The sequence below is a fragment of the Cyrtonyx montezumae genome, unplaced genomic scaffold, assembly GCF_038088225.1.
Source record: "Cyrtonyx montezumae isolate F1298 unplaced genomic scaffold, pur_monq_1.0 scaffold_7, whole genome shotgun sequence".
NCBI lineage: Eukaryota > Metazoa > Chordata > Aves > Galliformes > Odontophoridae > Cyrtonyx > Cyrtonyx montezumae.
In genome coordinates, this window is record NW_027072078.1 from 29,292,338 (window position 1) to 29,314,214 (window position 21,877).

At 43.5% G+C, this 21,877-nt stretch overlaps 1 protein-coding gene across 2 annotated transcripts in view; it reads right to left on the reverse strand.

Moving 5' to 3' along the window:
* NCKAP5 (NCK associated protein 5) overlaps positions 1–21,877 on the reverse strand; it is a 332,220-nt gene that overhangs the window by 192,767 nt on the left and 117,576 nt on the right. The window contains exon 1 of one of the 2 annotated variants that reach the window (XM_065750320.1): positions 18,023–18,172. The exons of the other annotated variant lie outside the window; for it this stretch is intronic. The gene's annotated coding sequence lies outside the window, so the exon portion shown is untranslated. Of the gene's footprint in view, positions 1–18,022; positions 18,173–21,877 lie in introns of those variants that run through there. 2 annotated transcript variants of the gene reach the window in all.

Here is a 21,877-nt window from a genome sequence, read left to right on the forward strand (position 1 = left end):
GTTTCCAGCAGTGGAAGTTTTTGTGTAGGATCATGACAAGGGAGAAGAAGGGCCTTCACATCCAGGTGTCACCAAGTGATGATGAAGACAGAACCCTTAGCAGCTCTTCTCAACTCTGCTTTTCCTCACTGTTACAATTGGATAAGCACTATGACAGAGCAGTAGAAATAATAAGCTTTCAGCTGCTTTAGCCTCTCAGATGCTTCCAAAGCAAAGAACATTTGACATGCAGCTTCAATGTTAATCTTGTTTTTTTAATCTTTGCCTCTAAATAGGAAAAATCAGGAGCATTGCTTTGTTGCTGTACAGCTTTATTTATTTTTAATCGAGCATGTTTCATCCCTATAGCATGATTAATTAACAAAGTTAATTAGCAACTACAGCCAACCTACTAGAAAACAAAATCCTTCTGAGGATTTAAAAAATTAAAATGTTCATTGAGTTCTCATGTTTGCTTTCGAAAACAGTGAACAAATGATAAAAGGTTTACAAAAATGTTCTTTGAAAGCACAGCTTATGCTCTTAAGATTGAATATGTGCATTATAAGCGGCAAAATTCCCAGCCGAGGCTTTTGCACAGAGATAATTAAGGGAGCCAAACAAGGATGCAATTATATCCTTTCCAGATGGAAGCAAGCACACAAGTATTCAGCGTGTGGATGCAAGATACATTTCAAGTCTCAGCATCACCAGTAGCATTTCCAGTAGCTTGTTCTTACAAAACAACAGTTTGAGGAAAACCCATTGACTCCAAGAAAGACATGAGTGTCCAAAGTAATCGTTCACATTCTAAACTCTCCTCAAACTGAAATTTATCTTTTTACCTTTGCTCCTATCAGCCAGACTCATTCACACACCAGACAAAAGCTGTATCACGCAATAGGGACAGGTACCCAGCACTGCTCAGGTTTCCACTTCAGAACTGTGTATCCCAGACATCTCACAGCCCACAGGAGAACAAAAGGAAGATTCAATCACAAACCCCACCTACCACGTCAGTCTGAACAAGCACTGTTCAGGTTTCTCATAGGTAACTGATATCCTCAGATCAAACAACATGATAAATAAACCAAATGCTTGAAAGATCCTCTTTTCTCTCGGCTCTACATCTTTATGTTGATGTAACACTGAAGTTCAACTTCCTAAATTTTAGAATAAGATTCTCATTTGTGTTTTGAAACCTCCAATTCAGCAGCTCTAAGTGCTAAAAGCACACTCAAAAATCTGAAAGAATGCAAAACTTCTTAGTAACACCACCTGAAACTTAACCTGATCCTTCACTGAATCTACATCACTGTGATCCCGAGAAGATAATGGTTATATCAGACCCTGATGTTGTGCCTTCATGCCTTAGTCACACACGAGCAGTCCCACCATGTGACAGCACGTATTAGCATCTTGCATTCCCAGCACCAACACAGGAAAATTTTTACATTTTCCTATATACTGTAAATTATTGCTCTCCTGAACAGTGAGTTAATGAGGACAAAATATATGAATGCTCCCAAGTTAAGAAACGTAATTGTTTCCCTACTCTCCAATTTGTTTCATGAACAGGAAAGCATTCTCTTTACGTTTCATCCATTGTCAGAAAGGATCATTCTGCAGGGATTTCCTTAGAAACAGTCACTTCCACAGAGAAAAGTGAACCCTGGCTTCTTTCATCTTACATCTCTCACTGTTGCAAAGATGGATCCTTGGAAAATACAGCACTTGTGTCAAATCACAGTGGCACTACAACAACTCAGGAGCACTTCTGCACCTTCTGCAGCCCACTTTGGAGCTTCTTCCTCAGTGCTAAGCCTTAGAGATGCAGAAAGTGAATAAATACTTCAATCTCACTGGGGAAAAAAAAAAGAGAGTAAGTAGCAAAATGAGAAAAACCCCAGGGAATTTGCAAAGCATCCCTAAACATTGTACCCATGGCCTTGAGCCCTGTGCCAGAATACAAGGTGATGCAGGAGCAGCCAGGAGCTGCAGCGCTGCAATCAGAACTGTAGGAGTTGGAAGCTGGGGCTCATCAATTCCAACTGCCCTGCCAGAGCAGGTTCCCTGCAGCAGGCTGCAGAAGTCTCGCTGCTGGAAATGGTGCGTAGAGGATGTTCTTGGTGCTCTATAAATGTCAGTGCTACGTTCTCGTTGAAATTGTTGGTTTAGAACAGCAATAGTTTAGTTAGATCTGGCAATAAAAAGTTGTCTTGCAAAGAAATATTAATTGAGAATTTAAGGCTGAGCAAAGTACACATTTTATTTAATTATTTTTGCAATAATTGTGGACAGCGGTTAGTACAAGAGAAATAGTAATGCTGTCAGGCAGAAGCAGAATAGATAGGCTGAGCCATCAGCAAGGCACAGGCTCCCATTTATTGCTAATTTACTTCTGAATAAGAGATAAGCGCACAGAAAATACCATTTACATTAAACCTCTCTTCCACAGGATGCAATACTTCCAAACCCAGACAAGCTAAGCAGGTAGCAGCCTATTCAACGAGTAGGAATGATTCTAACAGTAGGAGAAAAAAAAGCACCAGATTTACAGCTGTAGCCTAAAATATAAAGCAGCCATCCCCTAGGGCTCTCTCACTGATTTCCAGTAGATTTTAGAGTATATGAAATGTGAATCAAAGAAGACCATCTAGCTATTCCCAGAAGCATCCAAAGAGAAGACCAAACAACAACCCTTGTGGCAGCTCAGGGGGTGCCACAGGGCTGAGCCACACACCCAGTACCAAAGCAAGAGGCACAGGGGTGCACATATTTACTAATGACTTCTGAAGTGTAGGAACATCAGTGGGAGATGGTTAAAGATTTGCTTTACAAGCAGCCCAACCACAATCTAGTAAACTGCAGAAACTACGGGTAAGCAGGCAAAGCAGCTACACCCATACTTCAGAGCAATGTGGAGTACAAAGCTCCAACCACCCCAGTGTCAGAAAGCACCAAATGTAAGGCATTACAGCACTAAAGCCTGGAACATTTCTAACACAGACTACATCACGCTGTAAGTAAAATGCTGCAAGCACTATGCAACTCTTGCACATCTCAAAAAGCAGTTTGGATTTTAGCAGGGCCAACTTCTGTCCAGTCCTGCCCCCTGTTTTAATATATCCTGGTAAGCTACTACAACGTGCTACTGCAAATAACTCAGCACAGAATCTGCCCTACAATTTTTTTTTCTTATTGAAAGTAATACATAATAAAACCTATCATCCTTCTTCTGCAATCCATATAACATACTACATGGCAAGAGCAGTATGACAAAATTCAATGGTGTGGACACAACTTCTAGATTTCTTGACGTGACTGATTTGTAAAATTTAAAATTACATTAACAGTAATACTTGTATTTAAAGCTCTATTATTTCTGCCCATAAATTGGGATCCAAGAAGCATGCAGAGGGAATTTGTATGATTAGGCAAGCTGCCAAACTCTCAAAGACTTATCATGGAAAGGCACAGTGTTCAGGCAGATATGGAAAAACAGAACTAACAGAAAGCAGTTTGGAGTATTAATGTAGCAAGAAAAATTTTAAAACATATAGGAAGTAGTTGCATATAGATCTCCACACATTTACTACAAGGACTGCTTGCTCTTCTTTCCAGAGTAGTGTTTAAATAGGTATGCAAATTAAAGCATCAGTTTAATAGAAGGCCTAAATAACTCAAAATTGTATCAAATTTCTCTCTGATAATTTTTTCACAGTACAAGACCTGCAGTTATCACTATTCTATAACTAAAAATACTAACAGTGTATATCACCTTTTTGACAGCATCCTCAAAGTTGCTGCATCATTCTTACGACCTCCACCAGTACCTGTCAGTGTGGAAAGCTCATTTTACAGCCCTCCCTTTCCCACCTTGTGCATTACTAGTGTCCAGCACTACAGCACCACTGAGGAGCCTGCAGCTGTTGCTCTTCAGCTCAATGGCTTTTGGTGGTGTCTTGCATCCAATGAGCACGTTAACATTTTAGTTAGTGTTTGGCTGACTGTTCACAAGTCAAGTGAAGCTGTTCTCCTGATAAAGTGGCTTCTTAGCTCTTGTGGCTCTGGCTGGAGGATCAAGTATGGTTTGAATTGCTAGATCCTTAGAGCATGTGGACCTCTACTTTTTTGTGTTGTTAATTGTTTCAAAAAACTAAATGCATGGAAGTGAGAAGATGTCTCCTGACACACGAAGAACTCTCTGGATTGAGAGAATCTGACAGAATCAGCTGATTTCCAGCAAAAGAGAAATCTGGTTTTTAATAAGCCTGCCCACAAGAAGACCTTGAAAAAAGAACAGCCAAAGAACATACAAGAAAAAGATATTCTCTTTTTGCAAAAGACTTGCAAGCTGAGCTAACAAATCCCTCAATCACTGGGTGCTCATATACATTTTTCTCCAGAGATCTGTCACACGTACATGATGTGCTGTGGAAATTCTTTTGAAAGGATATGCATTTCCCTAAAGGATTTTCAATGAGAATTTATTGCTCATTAAAGATTCAGGATTGGCAGCACTTCAGTCTTCAGTTAATGATCTTCGTTTATTAACATAAAATGCATCATGCTCAACAAGACTACAGCTTTCCCAACCCATGCATCAAAGCATGAACCAATTCTCACTCCCTCATCTTATCCCCTGAGGCTTTCTGCAAGGGTGCTAACTGAAATTTGCATGATGGCCCTCTCATAGGATGAAGTGAGAACTCACGTTTCAAATAAGGCTGAAAATCATGGAAACATTTCATAACTGGTACTACTCAGACATAAACTAACAGCAACAAACCACAGCCTGCTGCCATCACTTCTAGTATCTGTTCCTTCCATGTCAACCTTTTACCAGAATCGGATCTTTCCTTAGTGCTAATCCTACTGTTCTTGAATTCCACAATTAACATTCATGCAAAATGCTCCTTCCACATGCTGTTAGTAAATTACCAGCCTTTGAACTTTAATGTCATTGAATATGCAAAGAATGATGAAGGTTATAGAGAACTGTCTGCAAACCACTGGTCCTAGCAACCCATCACAGAGCTCTCTCTTTCTATTTTATTTCCATAGAAATGCAAAAGTGAATACATTTCTTCAGAAACAAACAAACAAACCAACCAAACCAAATGCACAAATGATAGGAAAAAAAAAAAAAAAGAATATAAGGCAGAACAGTGAGATACACTGATACTGACAACAAGTCCTACCCTCAGCACAGACTCTTAGATCCTACTGCTTTTTTCATAACTACTTTTCTTTCTGCTGGTGTTTCTGTGGCTGGCTGTGATAAAGACTTTTCTCCTAGTTCTCTACGAAGAGTCTCAGTTTTGTCCTCACAAACCAAAGAGGATATATTCATTACTGGTTGACCTCTTATCTCTGTTGTGATAGGACCAGAGGAGTGGACAACACATACCTGGTATTCTTTAAGATTCCTTTATTATTTTTTTTGGGAAGGGTTTGGAGGGGTGCTATAAAGGATGATGTGTTTTTAACCCATCCATTAAGCCACAACATCAGGTCTTTGGTTTTTCTTATCAGGCTGTGCTTACAAATAGCGCTTCTTTTCTGTCTTTGAGTTTCATTTCTTGCATGCTGAGTAATTCCAGTTGTCACCTATGTGCTGTTCTAATTGAGCACTGATATACTTTGGAAAAATCTATTTTTTCTAGTGAACAAGAAACAAAATCAAAGTAATTTCATTCTGTTTCACTCACTGGACTTCCCTCTCTTGGCTTTTTTCTTGACCCATTGTTCAGTACTTTCAAGCATCTTACTAGTAAATCTACAATGACCCTCCACTCAAAGAGGAAATACAACAGAGAATCAAAATAGTTCAAAAAGATTCCCTTTCTTTACTCTTTAAACCAGCTTCATGGTTTGTCATTTCCTTTAGCACCCCCAAAACACCAGTATTGCATTATTAAGACTCACAGATAATGCTCAGTCACACAGGCATGTTGCTGCTGGGCACTGCCTCTACTTGAAGGGCATAGGCAGCCTCACTGCAATGCAACTTTGCTCCCCCTCTGCCAACTCAGCTGGGAGATGAGGGAATTTCTTTTCACAGGATTTTACAAGGAAACAAGAAAAATCAACTCTACATATCCTTGAGTGAGAGAGCAGGACAGCACTGCTGATCCCCATAGGTACTATCTGGGGGCATCAAAACCAAGACGTGGGCACTGGGATTGCACAGCAGCAACATCAAGTGCTTAGTATTCAGGGAATAATCAGAATGGGTCAAAATTATACCAAGCCTGGCCACCAGGTACATATTGATGCCCTCTATATCCACATACACATGTGATTCACATAGCTCCTGTATTTGTACTTTTTAATTCTGTGATACCATTCACAGAAACCCTACACTGAAGTCAGCGAGGGCCCAACAAGAAGCAGCAAAGGGAGGGCAGTTAAAAGTGCATGAATGCACACAAGATAGGTAACAGTACTTTTTAAAAACACTGAAGAAAGAACCAATAGAAAGATGTAAAAGGCTACTAAAAGCAGCAGTACCAGAATGAATTTCCTTGGAGAAATGGTAAACTGCTGGACTTGTCGTAGTCCTCCCCCATGTTTGTCAGTGTGCTCTGGTTTGCTTTAAACAAAATAACATGGTCTCAACCACATGTCAGCATGGCACAAAGAAAAATAAAATAAGCATGCTGAAAATCACTTTGAAGTATTCTTCAGTAACCCAACTCGTGAATTCATATCCGTGCAGCCTTACAGCAATAAAATCAGTTACATCCTAATGATATAATTGTTTCTTCTATCATTCTGTCTATAAAAGAAGATGAGATAAAGTCAAAGCCAGTGGCCTCTGGCTGATTATGTGTTTTGACAAATTAGATGATTAACTGAACCTCAAACTCAAGCTTTGGTGTCTCAGAAGACCAAAAAGAGGAGAAGAAAAGACTGGCTTTTAAAAGGACACAGATCTACAGGGACCCTCGCCCAGACTGCGCAGAGCTCCTCAAAGGGCAGCATTTGCATTGGATCAAACAGGGGCTGGCACGCACTCAGGCTAATTTTAATACAGAAATTACAGTTGTCACTTTAAATAATGGATGCAGCATATGGTAATGTATGCAAAATGCTTTCAAACATGTTCAAGTAAAGATAGAGAAACCAAGTTCTCAATGACAGTTTTGCCAATGCCACACTTAGCGACAGTGAAAAAGAAAACCAGAGCACATCAGAAGAACTAGCAGAGCAGAGCACTGAAAGTCCTTTTGTGTGTATTTACAGAGCCATTTAAACTCACACACAGTCAGATCACAGCCTGTGACTGTCTGGGGACAATGCAAGGACTGAGCACTGCCTGGCACAGGATCCACCTGTGCAACCCACATTGCTTCTCTGAGCTCAGGGTGAGCAGGACTTGCTTCAATACAGAATCTTTAAAAACTGACCTCCTGATGCTAACTGATCAAACACCTTCATAAAATCTCAGGGAACCTAAACCTCCTCAGGGAATCTTAAACAGTTTCCCCCAAGGAAATCAACAAGATCTGCTCTGTGAGTGAGGCCAGCTTCCCAAAGCTCACACAGCATCAACTTCTATGGAAGTTTAACTTCAGCAAACAAAATAAATAATGTAAAAGATAAGGGTGAATCATGATTATGATGTGTTAGCATTCAGGCATTTCCAAACAAATATTAAATGTAAACTAATTATGACTTAAAATACTAACTGTCTGAAATAGTAACATGGGAACATTTTCAGATGTTGAAATGTCAACCAGATGCTCAGACCAATCTGCATCTCTTCAGTTTCAACTAAAAACAACACTTCAGAAGTCACTGTGAATGCTTGAGCAGAGCTCCTCACACTCTTCACAGCAGAAAGATTCCAGTATTGTATCTACGTGGCTGGGTAATAAATTGTGGTCTGATCTGACTTATTACAGTCATCACCTCTAGCCAAATACATCACCCTGGGTGGGAAGCAAAATCAAAACCACATACAATGGTCACATAACGTTACCACACTTATAGAACCAGGAAAAAGTCAGCCTGAAATCAAGGTATTGATTATTTCAAAATTTAATCTCCCAGGCAAAAGCCATACTGACAAATAAATCCAGTAAAGGGCATTTGCTAATTAACTAAGTGAGCCTAATCTTGAATTCAAGTTAATTTGGTATTAGAGATTGTAAAACTAGCACTACACTTAAAGCACTCAGGTAATAAAGACAAACAGCCATTTATGAAATTGGTGATCAACTTTGCAGATAAACTCCATGCCATTACATGCTCACGCCTTTACTTTACATAACATCAACACAGCTGACAGAAAATAAACACACAGACTCTTTGAATATTTGCTGCTTATACCAAAGGCATGCATTTACCTTGCATTCAGAAGATTAGCACGAGGCTGCAACAAGCATCTGCTTTGACATCCAACATTACCAATAGCTGGCAATTTTCTGGGAGAAAGCCAGCTGAAGCAATATTCTTGATACCCAAGGCTGACAAGCAAATTTTATCAGTGGCTCTTTACAGTATTTTACAAGAGCATTATAACATAGTGACAAGCCTTTTAAATATAGAATACCTAATTAATGTTCTTAGTATATATGGGTGGTCAGAGATTCTCCAGACTCGGGATCAATATCTAGGGGATGTATGCATTTGCTTTCCTTTCTTAAAGTCCCCAGATCAGAACAGAATAGCTTCTCCTGTTTAATCATGCTGCAAATGCTATCATATTTTGATACACTCAGATTGCTTCTATGTTGACATATTTTTCTTTACAAGATACTGTCTTAATTAGTTTTATGTCATTAGGAGGTTGTCCAAAAGACAAGTGAAGAAATTTTTTTAGTGAAGCAGAAGAAAACCATATGGTTTTAGATTGCATATAATTTATTACTATAAAACCAGTACATTTTCATTGCTGGACATCCTAAAAACAGTTTCCACAGTTCAAAGTGAAAGCTATTATCTAATTTCACATGGAAGTGACACACTGGGATTTTGTTCTGCACACAGCATCCATACTCACCCCTTCATGCACGGCCAAGGAGGATGTGCAGCCAAAGGCAGAGGCCCTGTGTCATCCTACAGCCCCCATCCTACAGCCGCCAGCTTAGTGCAGCTGCACTCTCCATCAGCACCTTACACTGCTCTATGGAAAAGTTCTCACCCTGCATCAACACAGTGGCCTCAAAGCATGATTGTACAGCTGCCTAACAAACTTCAGGTAATCCACCTCCTTACAGACAGCATTTCTGCACCCATCTACAGGAACTTTAGCTTCACTTAAAGATCCAGAGCTTCCAAACTTTCAGAAATGTAAACAACAGACATGGAAAACTATTTTCTAGTTAGCTACTGAATGATTCCCATTTTCCTCTATAAAGAGATCACCTCTTACAAGAGATTTCCAAAGCCATATCTCCTTTAAAAAAAAAAAAGTGGTATTTTTTAGAGTATTGTCTGCAAAACATTTAACAGAACAACATCACTCCCTTCTCTTTGTACAAGGAAAACGTTTCCAAGTGAATACCCACAAGCACATCATAGTGCCAAAGGTAGTGAGCAAAGGCATAATGAGCACCCTATGAAGTCATGCCCGCTATGCCAAGCAGCAAAGCACTACAGCCAGGTCTTGAAGAGGCAGACAGCCACGGAGCTGGAGCCAGCACAGCTGGGCCAAATGCCACACTTGGAAAGGAAATGCTCTCACTGCCCCAAAGGCAATTGCCCCACTGACCCTCTGCATGTTTTGTTTATATACCTCCTCCCCCATCTCCAGCCACCAACACACTTTGCAGGAGGTTTTCACATATAGATCTGTTCCCTCCTGCACAGACAGATTTTCCCAGGGGTTTGCCAGCCAAGCCTTGCACATCAGGGACACCGAGCTGCAGGGCCATGCCCTCCCCTCCTCAACCATACCCCAGCTTCCATTCCTCTTTCTGTGTATCTTCCATCTCCCTTTTTCTGCTTCTCCAGAGAACCCTGTTTTTCCACTAGTGGTTTTACACTGCTGAAACCAACAAGTTTTCATCAGTTTTAATGTCTGTGCCCCAGTGATGGCACTCCCCAGCAGATCAGTTTGACCCTGAAGTCACTGCTTACAGTGAAAGCAATTGATTCATTTTTGTGAACCGTCCCTCGGCAGAACAGGAGAGGAAAAGCCCGGAGAGTGAGAGCTGGCAGGGAAATTTGTGAGCAGGTAAAAGACAACAGGGACTGCTGGGGCACACAGGAACAGCAGCCAAACCCAGGACTACAGGGAGAATATACAGCCAGCCCACCAATATACAGCCAGCCCACCCTTCACACAGAGAGGACGAGAAAAGGTGCCATAAATGAAAGCAAATTATTCAAACATTACAATCTGAGCACTCAGATACTCCTGCCCCAGAAACATGGGGTTTAGGTAATGGTAATCACCCCCAGCCCCAGCAGCGTGCCTTCGGCTTCACCTTGCTTGCTTCTGGAAACAAAGCATATTTCTGCTCAAAGCATATTTTTACACGGCATAATGCCGTATCATTTACTGCTCTTTTCATGCACTTCTATATAAGAAACACAAAACAGCTTTTATTTCAAACCAGTGAAAGTAGGTGAGCTTTCCTGACAGGTAGGGCTTTCTTTATCATTCCATTTCTAAAAGTATTAAAAATCACAACATCCAACACAAAGCAACAGTGAAAGTCAGCGACAGGCTTGCTTATACTCAGAAATAAAGTTGAGCAATTTCAGGATCTCGTCTTCTGAGCATAGATTGCATTCTGGCCTATCAGATGCTGCAGTAATGGGATTTTGTAAGTCTGAAACATGTCCATATCACGTACATAAAGAAATCTCTTGATGTTTTACTTAGTATAATGCTTTTTTCATCATATATATCCTCCCGTGCCTCCCTGCTTTCAACAGCTAATAACCAATACATCTGATGAAAATTAATTGACTTGACAGCTTGCATAAAGCCCATAAAGGTCCAAAGGAAGAATGCTGTGACAACAGTTTCTTTCTTAGTAGGACTGTAGCCATGGAAACTATCTTTAGAGGCCAACTGGCCTTCATCCCAGCACAACATACAAAAATCAAAATGCTACTGTCACTGGGATAGCCAGTGGCACCAGTCTCAATTGTCAGCCTTCACAACTTTGCTGCATTGTAGCTAAAGGAAAACATTCATTGATCTTATTAGGAGCGAAGCTGGTATGACATTATAGTAACATTACAGAGTTAGATAATACAGACTCCACAAACTGTGCTCGTGATGATAATTATGATGATGATCTTAGTAGAAAAAGAAGCTATAAAACATGCAAACCAGACAGATATCTAAAATATCAATGTGCAGATTATTCAGTTTCTTACGTAGAATATTAATTATTATGATATAAGCAATTTTGTCTTATCTTCAAGTAAATACTGGCAGCCAAAAAAGAAATCCCTAATCTGGTTTAAGTCCCTGTCACACGGTATCAGCTGAAACACCTACCCTTTTGGAAAGGACCTATCTTGTACAGCTTGCCTGAACAAAAGCTATGACTTCTAATATAGTCTGAGAAAAATCACCATTTCTTATGAATGCTGACAGATTATCCCTCACAGGTAAGACAGAAATGAGCCAGAGGTCGTGTGGTAACAGCAACCACGTGGCAGTAATGGTGCTTCTGTTCTTCTTGAAGAAATAGGGTTTTCTTCCAGAATGGTATTCACAAAGTAGAAAAACATTCTGTTCATTAAGAAGCCTAGCTGAATTAAAGGAAGCAGGAGTTAAAAATATGTATTTAGTTGCACTGCATACTGGACACCCAAATAAATAAATAATCAACTTTGATGTACTTTTAAACCAACTGTTTCTCTGCTGCTCTTACTACACAGGAAAGGAGCTTCCAGCTCATAAGAGATGGGATATTCTGTAAAAGAACTGCAAAGAGGAGGGGAAAAAAAGAAAGAAAGGACATGCTTTTCTGAAGGCAAACAGAAATCTGGTACTGATCTGAATGGGAAGAAGGTGCAACCACCAACTGCAGAGTAATGACTCTGTCCTGTGGCACTGGGAGCTCTGAAGTAGAAATATTAATTTGGGGGAGAAGAGGGAGGAGAGGCATGCCATGTTCAGATCCCCTCGGAACTAGCAGTAAGCACACATCCAACTGGAATTGGGTTATATCTTAAATCTGTTGATAACTCTTATCAATTCACTGGTTACCTTTACATTAATTTATCAGTGTAATATTGCAGCAAAATGCAGTGGAACTGTTCACTACACGCTTCACACTGAGGTCTGCTCCAACCAATACTAAAAAAAAAGCCAAACAGGTACACTTCACTACCTTGGATCTCACTCAAAAATACTTAAGTCTGCATTGGCATAATAAAAAACAGATTAGCAGAACTGAAAAGACAGACAATAGGGCTTATGTGCCAAAAGCTCAACTTCTCTTTCCATGTTAATCTCTTAAGAGACACCCATGACTGAGAACCTTACCATCTTTAAGCCTATCATAGCTACACCACTGCTGACTGAAGATGTTAAGGAGATTAATCCAGACTCTTATAATATTTATCTAAGCATTGCTATAAATATCTCTCTTAGAAAAGCTTTTCCTTGCCAAGGGAGAGAGAAGCTCACATACTGATAGATCCCAGGCTACCCAACTCTAGCACAAATCCTAAAGCACCCAACAAAGTGCACAATAAACATCCAAGTATCTTTCCACTACTCTACAAAGTAAATCCTTCAGAAAGCACTGCCATCCTCCGTTTTATGTGCATTAATACTATGCTGATGAGTGACAGAACAAGCTTTTATCAAAAATAATTTCACTCGTTATGAAAAAAAATGACTCTTTCTTTGATCGAAGTATTTCCATTACAGAGAAATGCCAGTAAAATAAAAGATTCCTAAAATCCTTTAATAGTGCACTTGCTTTCTCCCAGGTTTACAAGTCGTTTTTCTCCCTCACTGTAACACATGCTGTTGGAGACCCCAGTATTTTTCCCCACTACTGCTTTCACAGATCTCAAGCCTTGACAGACTACTGTACCACCCACACCTCTCAGACAGATGCCAGGAGTGGTCCTCAGCCCTCTGGGAGGCTGAACTCATCACACTGCACGGACTTGCTCCAAGCTGCAGTCCAACTCTACACTCCTCCCCAGGCAACCCTGATCCCCTGAAAGTCCCAGCCCAAACAAGGAGCTCCTCCCCAGAGAGTCTGAAGCAGGATATCTTGCGATATTTTAGGCCCTTGTGGTTTTCAGAGACAGAGTTCATGCTTACAAGGTAGGAGGTTCCAGGCTTGTAGGCTCCTGTTACCCAGAAGTTCAATACTGGGCTGTAAGATGCAATATCAGGCAATGCCCATCTCGGCAGTTTTGAAGTAAGAGTTCAAAAACCTTGGTTTGTTAGAGTGCTGGACCTTGTGAACGAAATCTGGGATTCAAAATAAATCAGCTTCTCACCAACCAACTTCTTTTTCCTTATACTCTGTAGTTTCTCTCTCTGACCTTTGTTTTTAGAGATGTTCTACCACATTTTAACCCACTGGGTGCGTTTTCGCTGGTAATTTAAAGTTCTCTTAGGTGAAAGCTTTCCTTGCATCAAGACATAAAGCCTGGAGCACATCACTGGTGAGTCTGAAGCTTTCCTCCTAAAGAAACAGTGCTCCTGGATGACAGCTGGAGCACGCAAGCATAATACAGAAACAACACTGTAAATTGTTCAAAAGCTGCTAGGTACAATTCCCATTAACAACCGTAGGAGTGATTATGACTCAATCTGATTCTCAACAGCCACCAGGAACTACCTTATTGCCAATGCAAAGAAAGCCAAGAGGTACCACATGTTGAGTAGGGCTCAACTGGTAGCTCTGGACTTAACCCAAAGTCAACAGGAAGATGACTTTATTACACTGCCTTGGCCTACATTCTCTGCTTGTTGCACAGTACGCAGTTACTCACTCACTAAAGACACAGCCATCCTTCAGGCTGCAGCAAGTTAGCAGGGTTGTGACCCTACAAAGTGAAATTTGGCTTCTATAGCCGAGTCTTGCAACATATACTGGAACACAGATGTATACAGAGGGCAGAAATGAAGCATGCAGGCAATTGAAAAAAAAAAAAGAAGGGAAAGAAAGGGGAACAAAATATGGCAAAGGACATCAGAACTATTATTCTGAAGTCGTGAAGCATCTTCAGAACAACAGCAACAACAAAAATCACTCACATAAGGTACTGGTACACAAGTTTCTTCTTAGCAAACATACAATGGGACAAAGATTTTAGCTTCCTGAAGTAGATTAGAGCAACAACATGGGCAAACCTTGGCACAGAGAAGCCTTAAGGATTCAAGCAAATGTAATGAGAGAACAGCTGCATTATCTATTTCGAACAACACATGCCACCAGGAGCCAAGAGTCTATTCAAAGGGGGTTAGGCACAATGCAAGGAAAGTTATTAGAAAATGGAATAAAGGCATATACGGAAAGTAAGTCGTAAATGGCTGGATCAGATAGTCAGAACAGCACAGACCTAAGGGAGATCCTATGATGAGAAATGGGGGAAAAAAAAGAGTGTTTCTTTTTGTTCTTATACAATATGCAGCAGTGGTGAAAAAATTGTTCCTGTGATACATCAGACTTTCTTCCCATACCTGGTTTTTGCCCTCCTTACTTGCATTTTGATTATTCCGAGGAATAATTTATGTTTCAGATGTGAACTGTCTGCACGTACATCACAGCAAGAGAGGTAGAAGTATTTGATTCCCCTTTAAGAGCCATTAGTTTCTGTATTGTCAAACTTCACTTCTGAAAAACTCCACAACTTCCCATTTTCATTTCAAGGGAGAAGTAGAGAAGGAGAGAACTCCAGGGTCTCTGGCTTTTACAAGAATTTTGCATATCAAGTTTTGCTGACAGAGCATCCAGTCTTCTCTTAATATTTAAATCATCTGAATATATTAAAATAAAAAAATAAGAAAAAAATTGCCTGATCATTATTTTTTCCAGTACTCTCCTCATGAGCTTAGGCCTGTATCCGTTATTCCACTTTCCAATAATCCATATTCTAATTCTATCTAATTCTTTGGTCTCAGAGTTGTCATTACTTAATTTAAATGAGAGCTAAATATCAGAGAGCTAGAAACAATAAACAGTATTTTGCTACAGTAATCCCTCCAGACTTTCTTCATCACAGAAGCACAAACCTCATTCCTACCAGGCTCCTGCCTGACTTATCATACAAGTACTACTACAACTGCATCTCCACCATCTGATTTCTGAGCAGTGCCAATGCCACATCAGTGCTCTGACAATCCCAGCTTCTTCACAGTGCAGATTCAGGCCAAAGAAGCAACCCAAAACCTCAGTGGACACACAAATCAAAAGCAGAAACAAAATTCATGCTGCTTAAGTGCCAGTCTCAGGCCAGCTCCATCACATGATGTGGCTGCATTTTATAAATAATCAAACTAATCACAACTACCTACCGTAACTCTTGAGGAGCAAAGCAGAAGAGGCCTTTTTTTAGATCTTCCACCATTTAGAGCAGCACTTCTTTGCAAGCCCTAATCCTGCACACACCTACACACGTTTGGCTTCACAGGCAGAACCACCCCTCCGCTTCAATGCTGCAACCCTGAGGTTAAGCAGGTGGCAAAATCAGGGTCTTAAAAGGAAAACTAATCAGTGTGATAAGTGGATTTATACACAACACCTGGCTTCTGCTGCTGAGCATCTCTGCCACTGAGCAGGGGATTATCTGTTAGAGTCAATGGTGGCACAGCTGCAACGCTCAGCAAGAGCTGCAATGAACCCAACTTGGCACAGGAGAGGAGAAGTAACCACGGCACAGCTAGCAAAGGAGTGTTCTTCGCTTCAGAAGGAATCACCAAATACCTACTTAAATATACATCTGTACTCCACTCTGGCAACAAATGCTTGTCATTAAGTAAGTGCTACATCACTCAACTGCAAAGACAGGTGAGGAAAACGAGGCAGGAATGATTTTCCGAAGGAGCTCTCCAAAAACAAAGAGAGAGCAGACTGAAAGTACACAAAGTACAAGAGATGGTGGTCCCGAGCTAAAGGATATGATGCTCCTATCAGCAAACTGCACGTAAGCTGCTGAAACCATCTCCAAGTTGTGGTCTTTCTCATTTTCCTCTGCTCCGAACATCTGATCCACCCGTAATTGTCAGCGCACGCTGAGCCAGGCACGGGGCGGCCATATGCTTCCCTTTGAGCACGTAAATTGCATGGGATGGCACACACAGAGCTGCTCCGTGCACATGGCTCTCTGCGGCTTCCAGTGTCTGGCAGAGCACGGACACAGCACGTGCTGCAGGTGTGCACTCAGGCAGTAAGACAGCGGGGCCGGGCTCCTGGAAGGCACTCTGCAACCAAGGTCTGGAAGCGCTTCACCTTGGAAGACTCTAGATTTTATTGGGGTGCTTTTAAAGCGATTGCAGTCTAATGACATACTTTTTCATACCGTCTCCCCGCATGGCACATTTTCACATTTTAAAAGAACACATAAATCTGCAGCAGCAGGGACCTGATGACACACTCTTGTACTGGCAAGTGAAGGCAGTGAGGCCGGGAAGCCCCACCAGGGCTGCTGGTCACTTCATCCCAACAGTGAATTCTGCACTTGGCTTATACAACTTGTTTCCTCTGTTAACAAGGAATGGAAAAACATTCCCAGTGTTCAAGGGCAAAATGATATTTTTGGTTCACCATTAACCAGCATCAAAAAACATAGGGAAAAAAAAAAAAACAATTCCTTACAGTTTTGATTGTTGCACCATTATTCCCCAACTGCATTTAAAAACCCAGCCTGTCAATTCCAGCATTTCAGTGCAATTTTTTATTGACCTACTAACCTGTAACTCTGGGAAGCCTGGAGCTAAGAATGCAATAATGGCTGGCAAACATGAGTCTCCAAACAGAGTGTAATAACCTTAAGTAAACTGCTGCCAAGCAAAAGTCCTGCAGATCAAACAGTTCCCACGCAGCCCTGCACTATTAACTAGTGAAAAAGCCCCACGATATCTCCATGGCCATGCACAATAACTGAGCCCCGTGCTCCTGTTTACTTACACAGCTTATCTTCAACCCTGTAATGTACACAGCTGACCTCCCGATGTAAACCACTTGTCTATGTAATGGTACTTCACTTGTTAAAAACTTTTCTGATGATAAACAAGGGTTTTAGCCAAAACAGCCATTTTTAAGACAGAAATTTACAGTAGGCATTTATGACTTTGAAATAGTTTAACATCGTGGAGAAAAAGAACCTTAAATAAACTGAGCTAGCAACGCTGCGCTATTTCTGAGGCTCGGACCTTTTTCTTGCTTATTCTATATGGGGAAACGGCATGCTTATTCTAGCTTTAAGTTAAGAGTGCCACTGGGGTAAACCCTGCTCAGGCGATGGACAGCGACTTCAACACCATACTAGGAGCCAGCTGAGCCAGCAGCTGAACCAGCAGCCGGACCACATCCCGAGCCAGCAGCCCGGTGCCTCCCAGGCCCCCAGCGCATCCCATCGCTTTGTGGCTGAGCTCTGCTCCGCTCAACTTCTCCCATCAACACCAGCCGCTCGTGCACGGCACGCTCAGTGCGGAGAAGACATATTTACACAAACAAGTCTAAATTAAATAACAATGACTATTATCAGGTGGTAACGATCACAGCAAGGCTTGTTAAGATGCTGCCGCCAGAAGAAAACCCGCCGCTTCGGGATGCAACAGGGCTCAGACCGCGAGCGCAGCTGCCCGAGGGGCTGACGTGCAGCGGGGCGGAGGCGGCAGGGAGGCAGGGAAGGAGGGGAGGGAAGGAGGCAGGGAAGGAGGGAGGCCCGGGCCTCCAGCGCGGCGGGCAGCAGCAGCCGGGCCCGGCGGGGCGAGGGCGGCCGGGCGGGGAGCGGGGCGGGAGCAGGTGCCGGGGCCGCGCCCGTGCGGGCCGATGCCGGGGAAGGCGAGGGGATGCCGGGGGAAGGGAGGCGGCGGCGCGGCGTGCAGGTGAAGGAGGCGAGGCGGGGCGGGGCGAGGCCGGCGCCTTACCTGCTGCCCGGTGGGGCATGCTGCGGTGCCAGGGGCGGCCCGCGCCGGGCCCGGGGATTGCAGCGCCGGCCGCCGCCGCCGCCTCGATGAGCGGTGCGGGGCCGCTTCCCCCCCACCCCCCCCCGGGCCGCCCCCCGCGCGCCTCCTCCGCTTTGTCGCGCTCCGGAGTGCCCCGCTCCCTCCGCGGCCGTGGGACGCTCGGCACGCGGGGGCGGCACTTCGCGCGGGGGGCGAGGGAGGGGGGGGCTCCCGCCGAGCCGCCCGCCCCGGCCCCGGGCAGCCGCGGAGCGCCGGGCCGTCAGATCCTGCCCATCTGCCGCGGTCGCGATCGGCCGCGACTGAATGGCTCCGGCGACCGTGCGGCGGCGGAGGGGGGGGTGTCGGGCGGGGGCGGCCATTGTCTGCGGCGGCGGGGCCGGGGCCGGCCGCTCGTCCCGGGTCGTGGGGCTCTGCCGCCGCCGCAGTGTCCGACTCGGGGCCGTCGGAAGCGTGGGAAGGAGACACGGCCTGCGCCGTTGGGTCCGGCCGGAGTGCCTCGCAAGTCATGCTGCGGTGGGGAACGCCGCTCCTGGACGGTCCGCCTTGACAGCCCGAGGTCGAAGAGTGCGGCCGTCGCGGTCCAGCAGTCCGTACATCGCATCGGTGTGATTTCAGGAGTTGGTCTCGGGTGATCCGTAGGGATGTTATGCGATTCTCGGATTCTGCTTTTGGAATTTGCAGACATGTTGGACCCAAGTGTAGAGACAGCAAGAGCTTGGGCAGGCTCCTCTGGTTTAACTGGAGAAGGTCAGGGTCTCGGAAACAAGAAGGGAAAACCCTGATAGGATGGAAATGAGGTAGCTGGGAGTAATGAGAGTGTAGGACACGTAGGCTGCGGAGTTCACGCTCCTCGTGACACTGACTGGAGGCCTGAGCTGTACCTGAGCTGTACTGTAATGAGGTGAGAAAAGCACTGGAGGAACCAGGCAGGTGTTCTGCCTCTTGGTTGTAGAGGTGTCTGAGCAAAGGAGCAATGCACTGTCCTGAATAAGCATCTTTTGAAAGTGAAATATACCCTTGGAGACGCTGCTTCGGTTTCACTCAACAGACTGGCAGTAGTGTATTTTGCAGAGGAAGGCTCTTCCTCTGGTGGTGCTATTTGCAGCCAGACCATTGTGTCTTAGATAAGCCAACAGCCAGGTCTGTTCATAAAGTTTCTTCCAGGCTGGGGACTGCTTTTTCCAGCATAGAAAGGGAACCTCAAATATTATTTGAGTTTGTCAAAGCAAAAGTGTCCTTCCCAGGACAGCAGCTCTCAGTGCCACCATGGCTCTCCTTGTGAGACAGAGCAGCTCCATTTACTGAGGTCACTGGAATTAATGCCATGTAATGGTGCAACATATGAAGCCTGCAGCATGCTGATTTAGCTACAGCTCCAGTTCTGAAATGCTGCAACGCTCTCTGAAAGAAAGCTGGCAAGAAACGTGAGAAGAGAACTAGGCAGAGTGGTAGACAAAAGGTCCCTAAATCCCTCTGATTGGGGTGCTCCAAATGGATTCTGACTCTCCATTAGAACAAGGTTGTCGTGGCTTAAGCCAGGATCCTGAAACAGTTGCACAGCACTGAAGTAATGCCCGTTGATGTGTTTAATTGCTTTGTTGTGCAGGGAAACGCCTTCAACAACGCTCCCAAGAGTTGGTTTTAATTACCGAGTTTAAAATATGCTGATGTTCTGTTTAAGCAGGAATACCAATGTTCTAATAAAATGCACTCACATCATAATACCTATTGCTTGCACAATCAATCCAGATCACCTGTTCTGATGGCTCTGTAATCAGCAATGGGAGCTGCAGGGGCTGCATGTTCTCAGACACAGGTGACATCGCAGTACAGCACTGGATCTGGCCGAAGGGGCTCGTGCAGCTCACATCATTTCTCTGATGGGCACAATACCTAGGTGTCCAGGGAAGGATAAGGTGCTTTTCTGTGGGGAGACCACTGGGGAGCTCAGGCTTCCCGGCCTTCTGCATGCAGTACTTCTCAGTACAAATCTGCCATGACTTTGTCCAGGCTCCAGCTGAAGCTTGTACACCCTTATAATCCGCAGTATCACGCTGCAGATGCTCTCAAGCTTGATTACATATTGCCTGAAAAATCTCTTTTGTTTTTTTTGACATGCCACCTGTTAGTTGCATCTGATGCTGTGAATTTCTTGCACTGAAGGAACCAGCAGACACTGCTCTGCCACACAGCTCACGTTTTCAGATCTGCCATTCCCTGCCTAAGGTACCCCATTTTCAGGCTGGAGAGCCCTTGTTCCACGAATGACAGCTGTCATGCTTCTGGGTACCCTTCTCTGCCCTCCACTGATCTCTTCCAGCTCTAGTGCACCTTTTCCAGTGCTGTTTGGGGAACCCAAACTGCAGTGAGCATTCACCATGTGGGAAGATCACTATTGGTCCTTTCCTGTCCAATACAGGAAATCATACAGTTCCACTCTAGTCTAGTCAACAAATCTTTCTGTCAGATGTAATTTATTGAATAGAAAGCATTCATTTAAGGACTACCTTAAATTCCTAGTGAGATCCACATGTTTTAGGTCATTAGAATGAGCTTACAGGTATGCTAGATTAGTCACCACTCCTGGAAGGAAAAAAATTCCATTTCCTTCATTATTTTCAGGACTGAGTTTACATCTACCGAAATCAAGAGCAATGGAATTGCATCCTAATCTGTAACTAGAAATGATTTGTAATTTAAAAGAGCCAGCATTTATTCATTATTTAAAGGTATAATTGCAATTTTAAAGTATTTTTATGCTTATTGAGCTCATGTTTCTATCAGTCCAGATGCTGCTCTTCTGTGTCTCATTGATAGTATCAGAGTTTCGTACACAGCAGTAAGCACACGTTCCAAATCATGATTGCTTGTCCCTAGGCTTCTGTAACTTTACCTAGTGTACACGTTTTTCAGACAATACACTGGTCTCCAAACAACGTTCATGTCTTTGCTCACCACTGCTTTGGAGTGATAGTAAAACTACAATGCTGGCATTTGAGAAATGGCACGACTGGCAGCACTTTCAGACAGCTTTCCTTTCAGCCCCTGCCAGATACTGCCCGAGTTCTTTATTGATGTCAGTGGTAATTCAAAATTCAGATCCTATGTGGGAATTCTGTGTATATTTTGAATGTCAGAGGAGAGGTTCAAGTGCTGCCATTTGCACATTTCCATGCTGCAGAAGGTGAAAGGAAATCCCGACATGCCCAGCATGGCCTCGGAGCAGTGCTTGGCCACTCCTGTGTTTGTAGTAGTGTTATTAGAGAAAAGATGACAGATTCAGAGTGCTTACAGCTTTGATCTGTGTTTCTGGATCGCTGTCTCTCAGGACCTTACAGGAAGATGGGTCCTTCCTTTGTATTTGATCTCTGTTCCCCAACCAGGAAGAATGGAAGATCATAAAAATACAGGAAGCCTAACAGGAACCACGCCGTACATGTGTGCTGCTCCAGAGGGCTTAAGAGGCTCTCAGATTGCCTGGTAGAGGACTGAGAATCTGCTTCCACTGAAGTGAACGAAAAACGGGATTTGTTTTATTATGGCATTGTCAGAAATGCACCTGAAGGGAGAAGCTGAGAGTGGCCTCAAAGTAGAGTCAATGTAACAGGGCTGGGCTGCGCAGGGGTGTGCCTGTCCTGGCAGCACGAGGAGGCAGGTCAGGTAATTCCTCCACTGTTTTTAAAGGCGCGACATAAATTGCAGCAAACTAAGTATCCTGCCAGTGCTGGAGCCTTCTTTACTGCCAACCTTTGCCAGAGATTAATTTGGGTTTTCTACTTTTTTGCTTATTTAAGTTATAGTTTCTAGGCTCTGCCT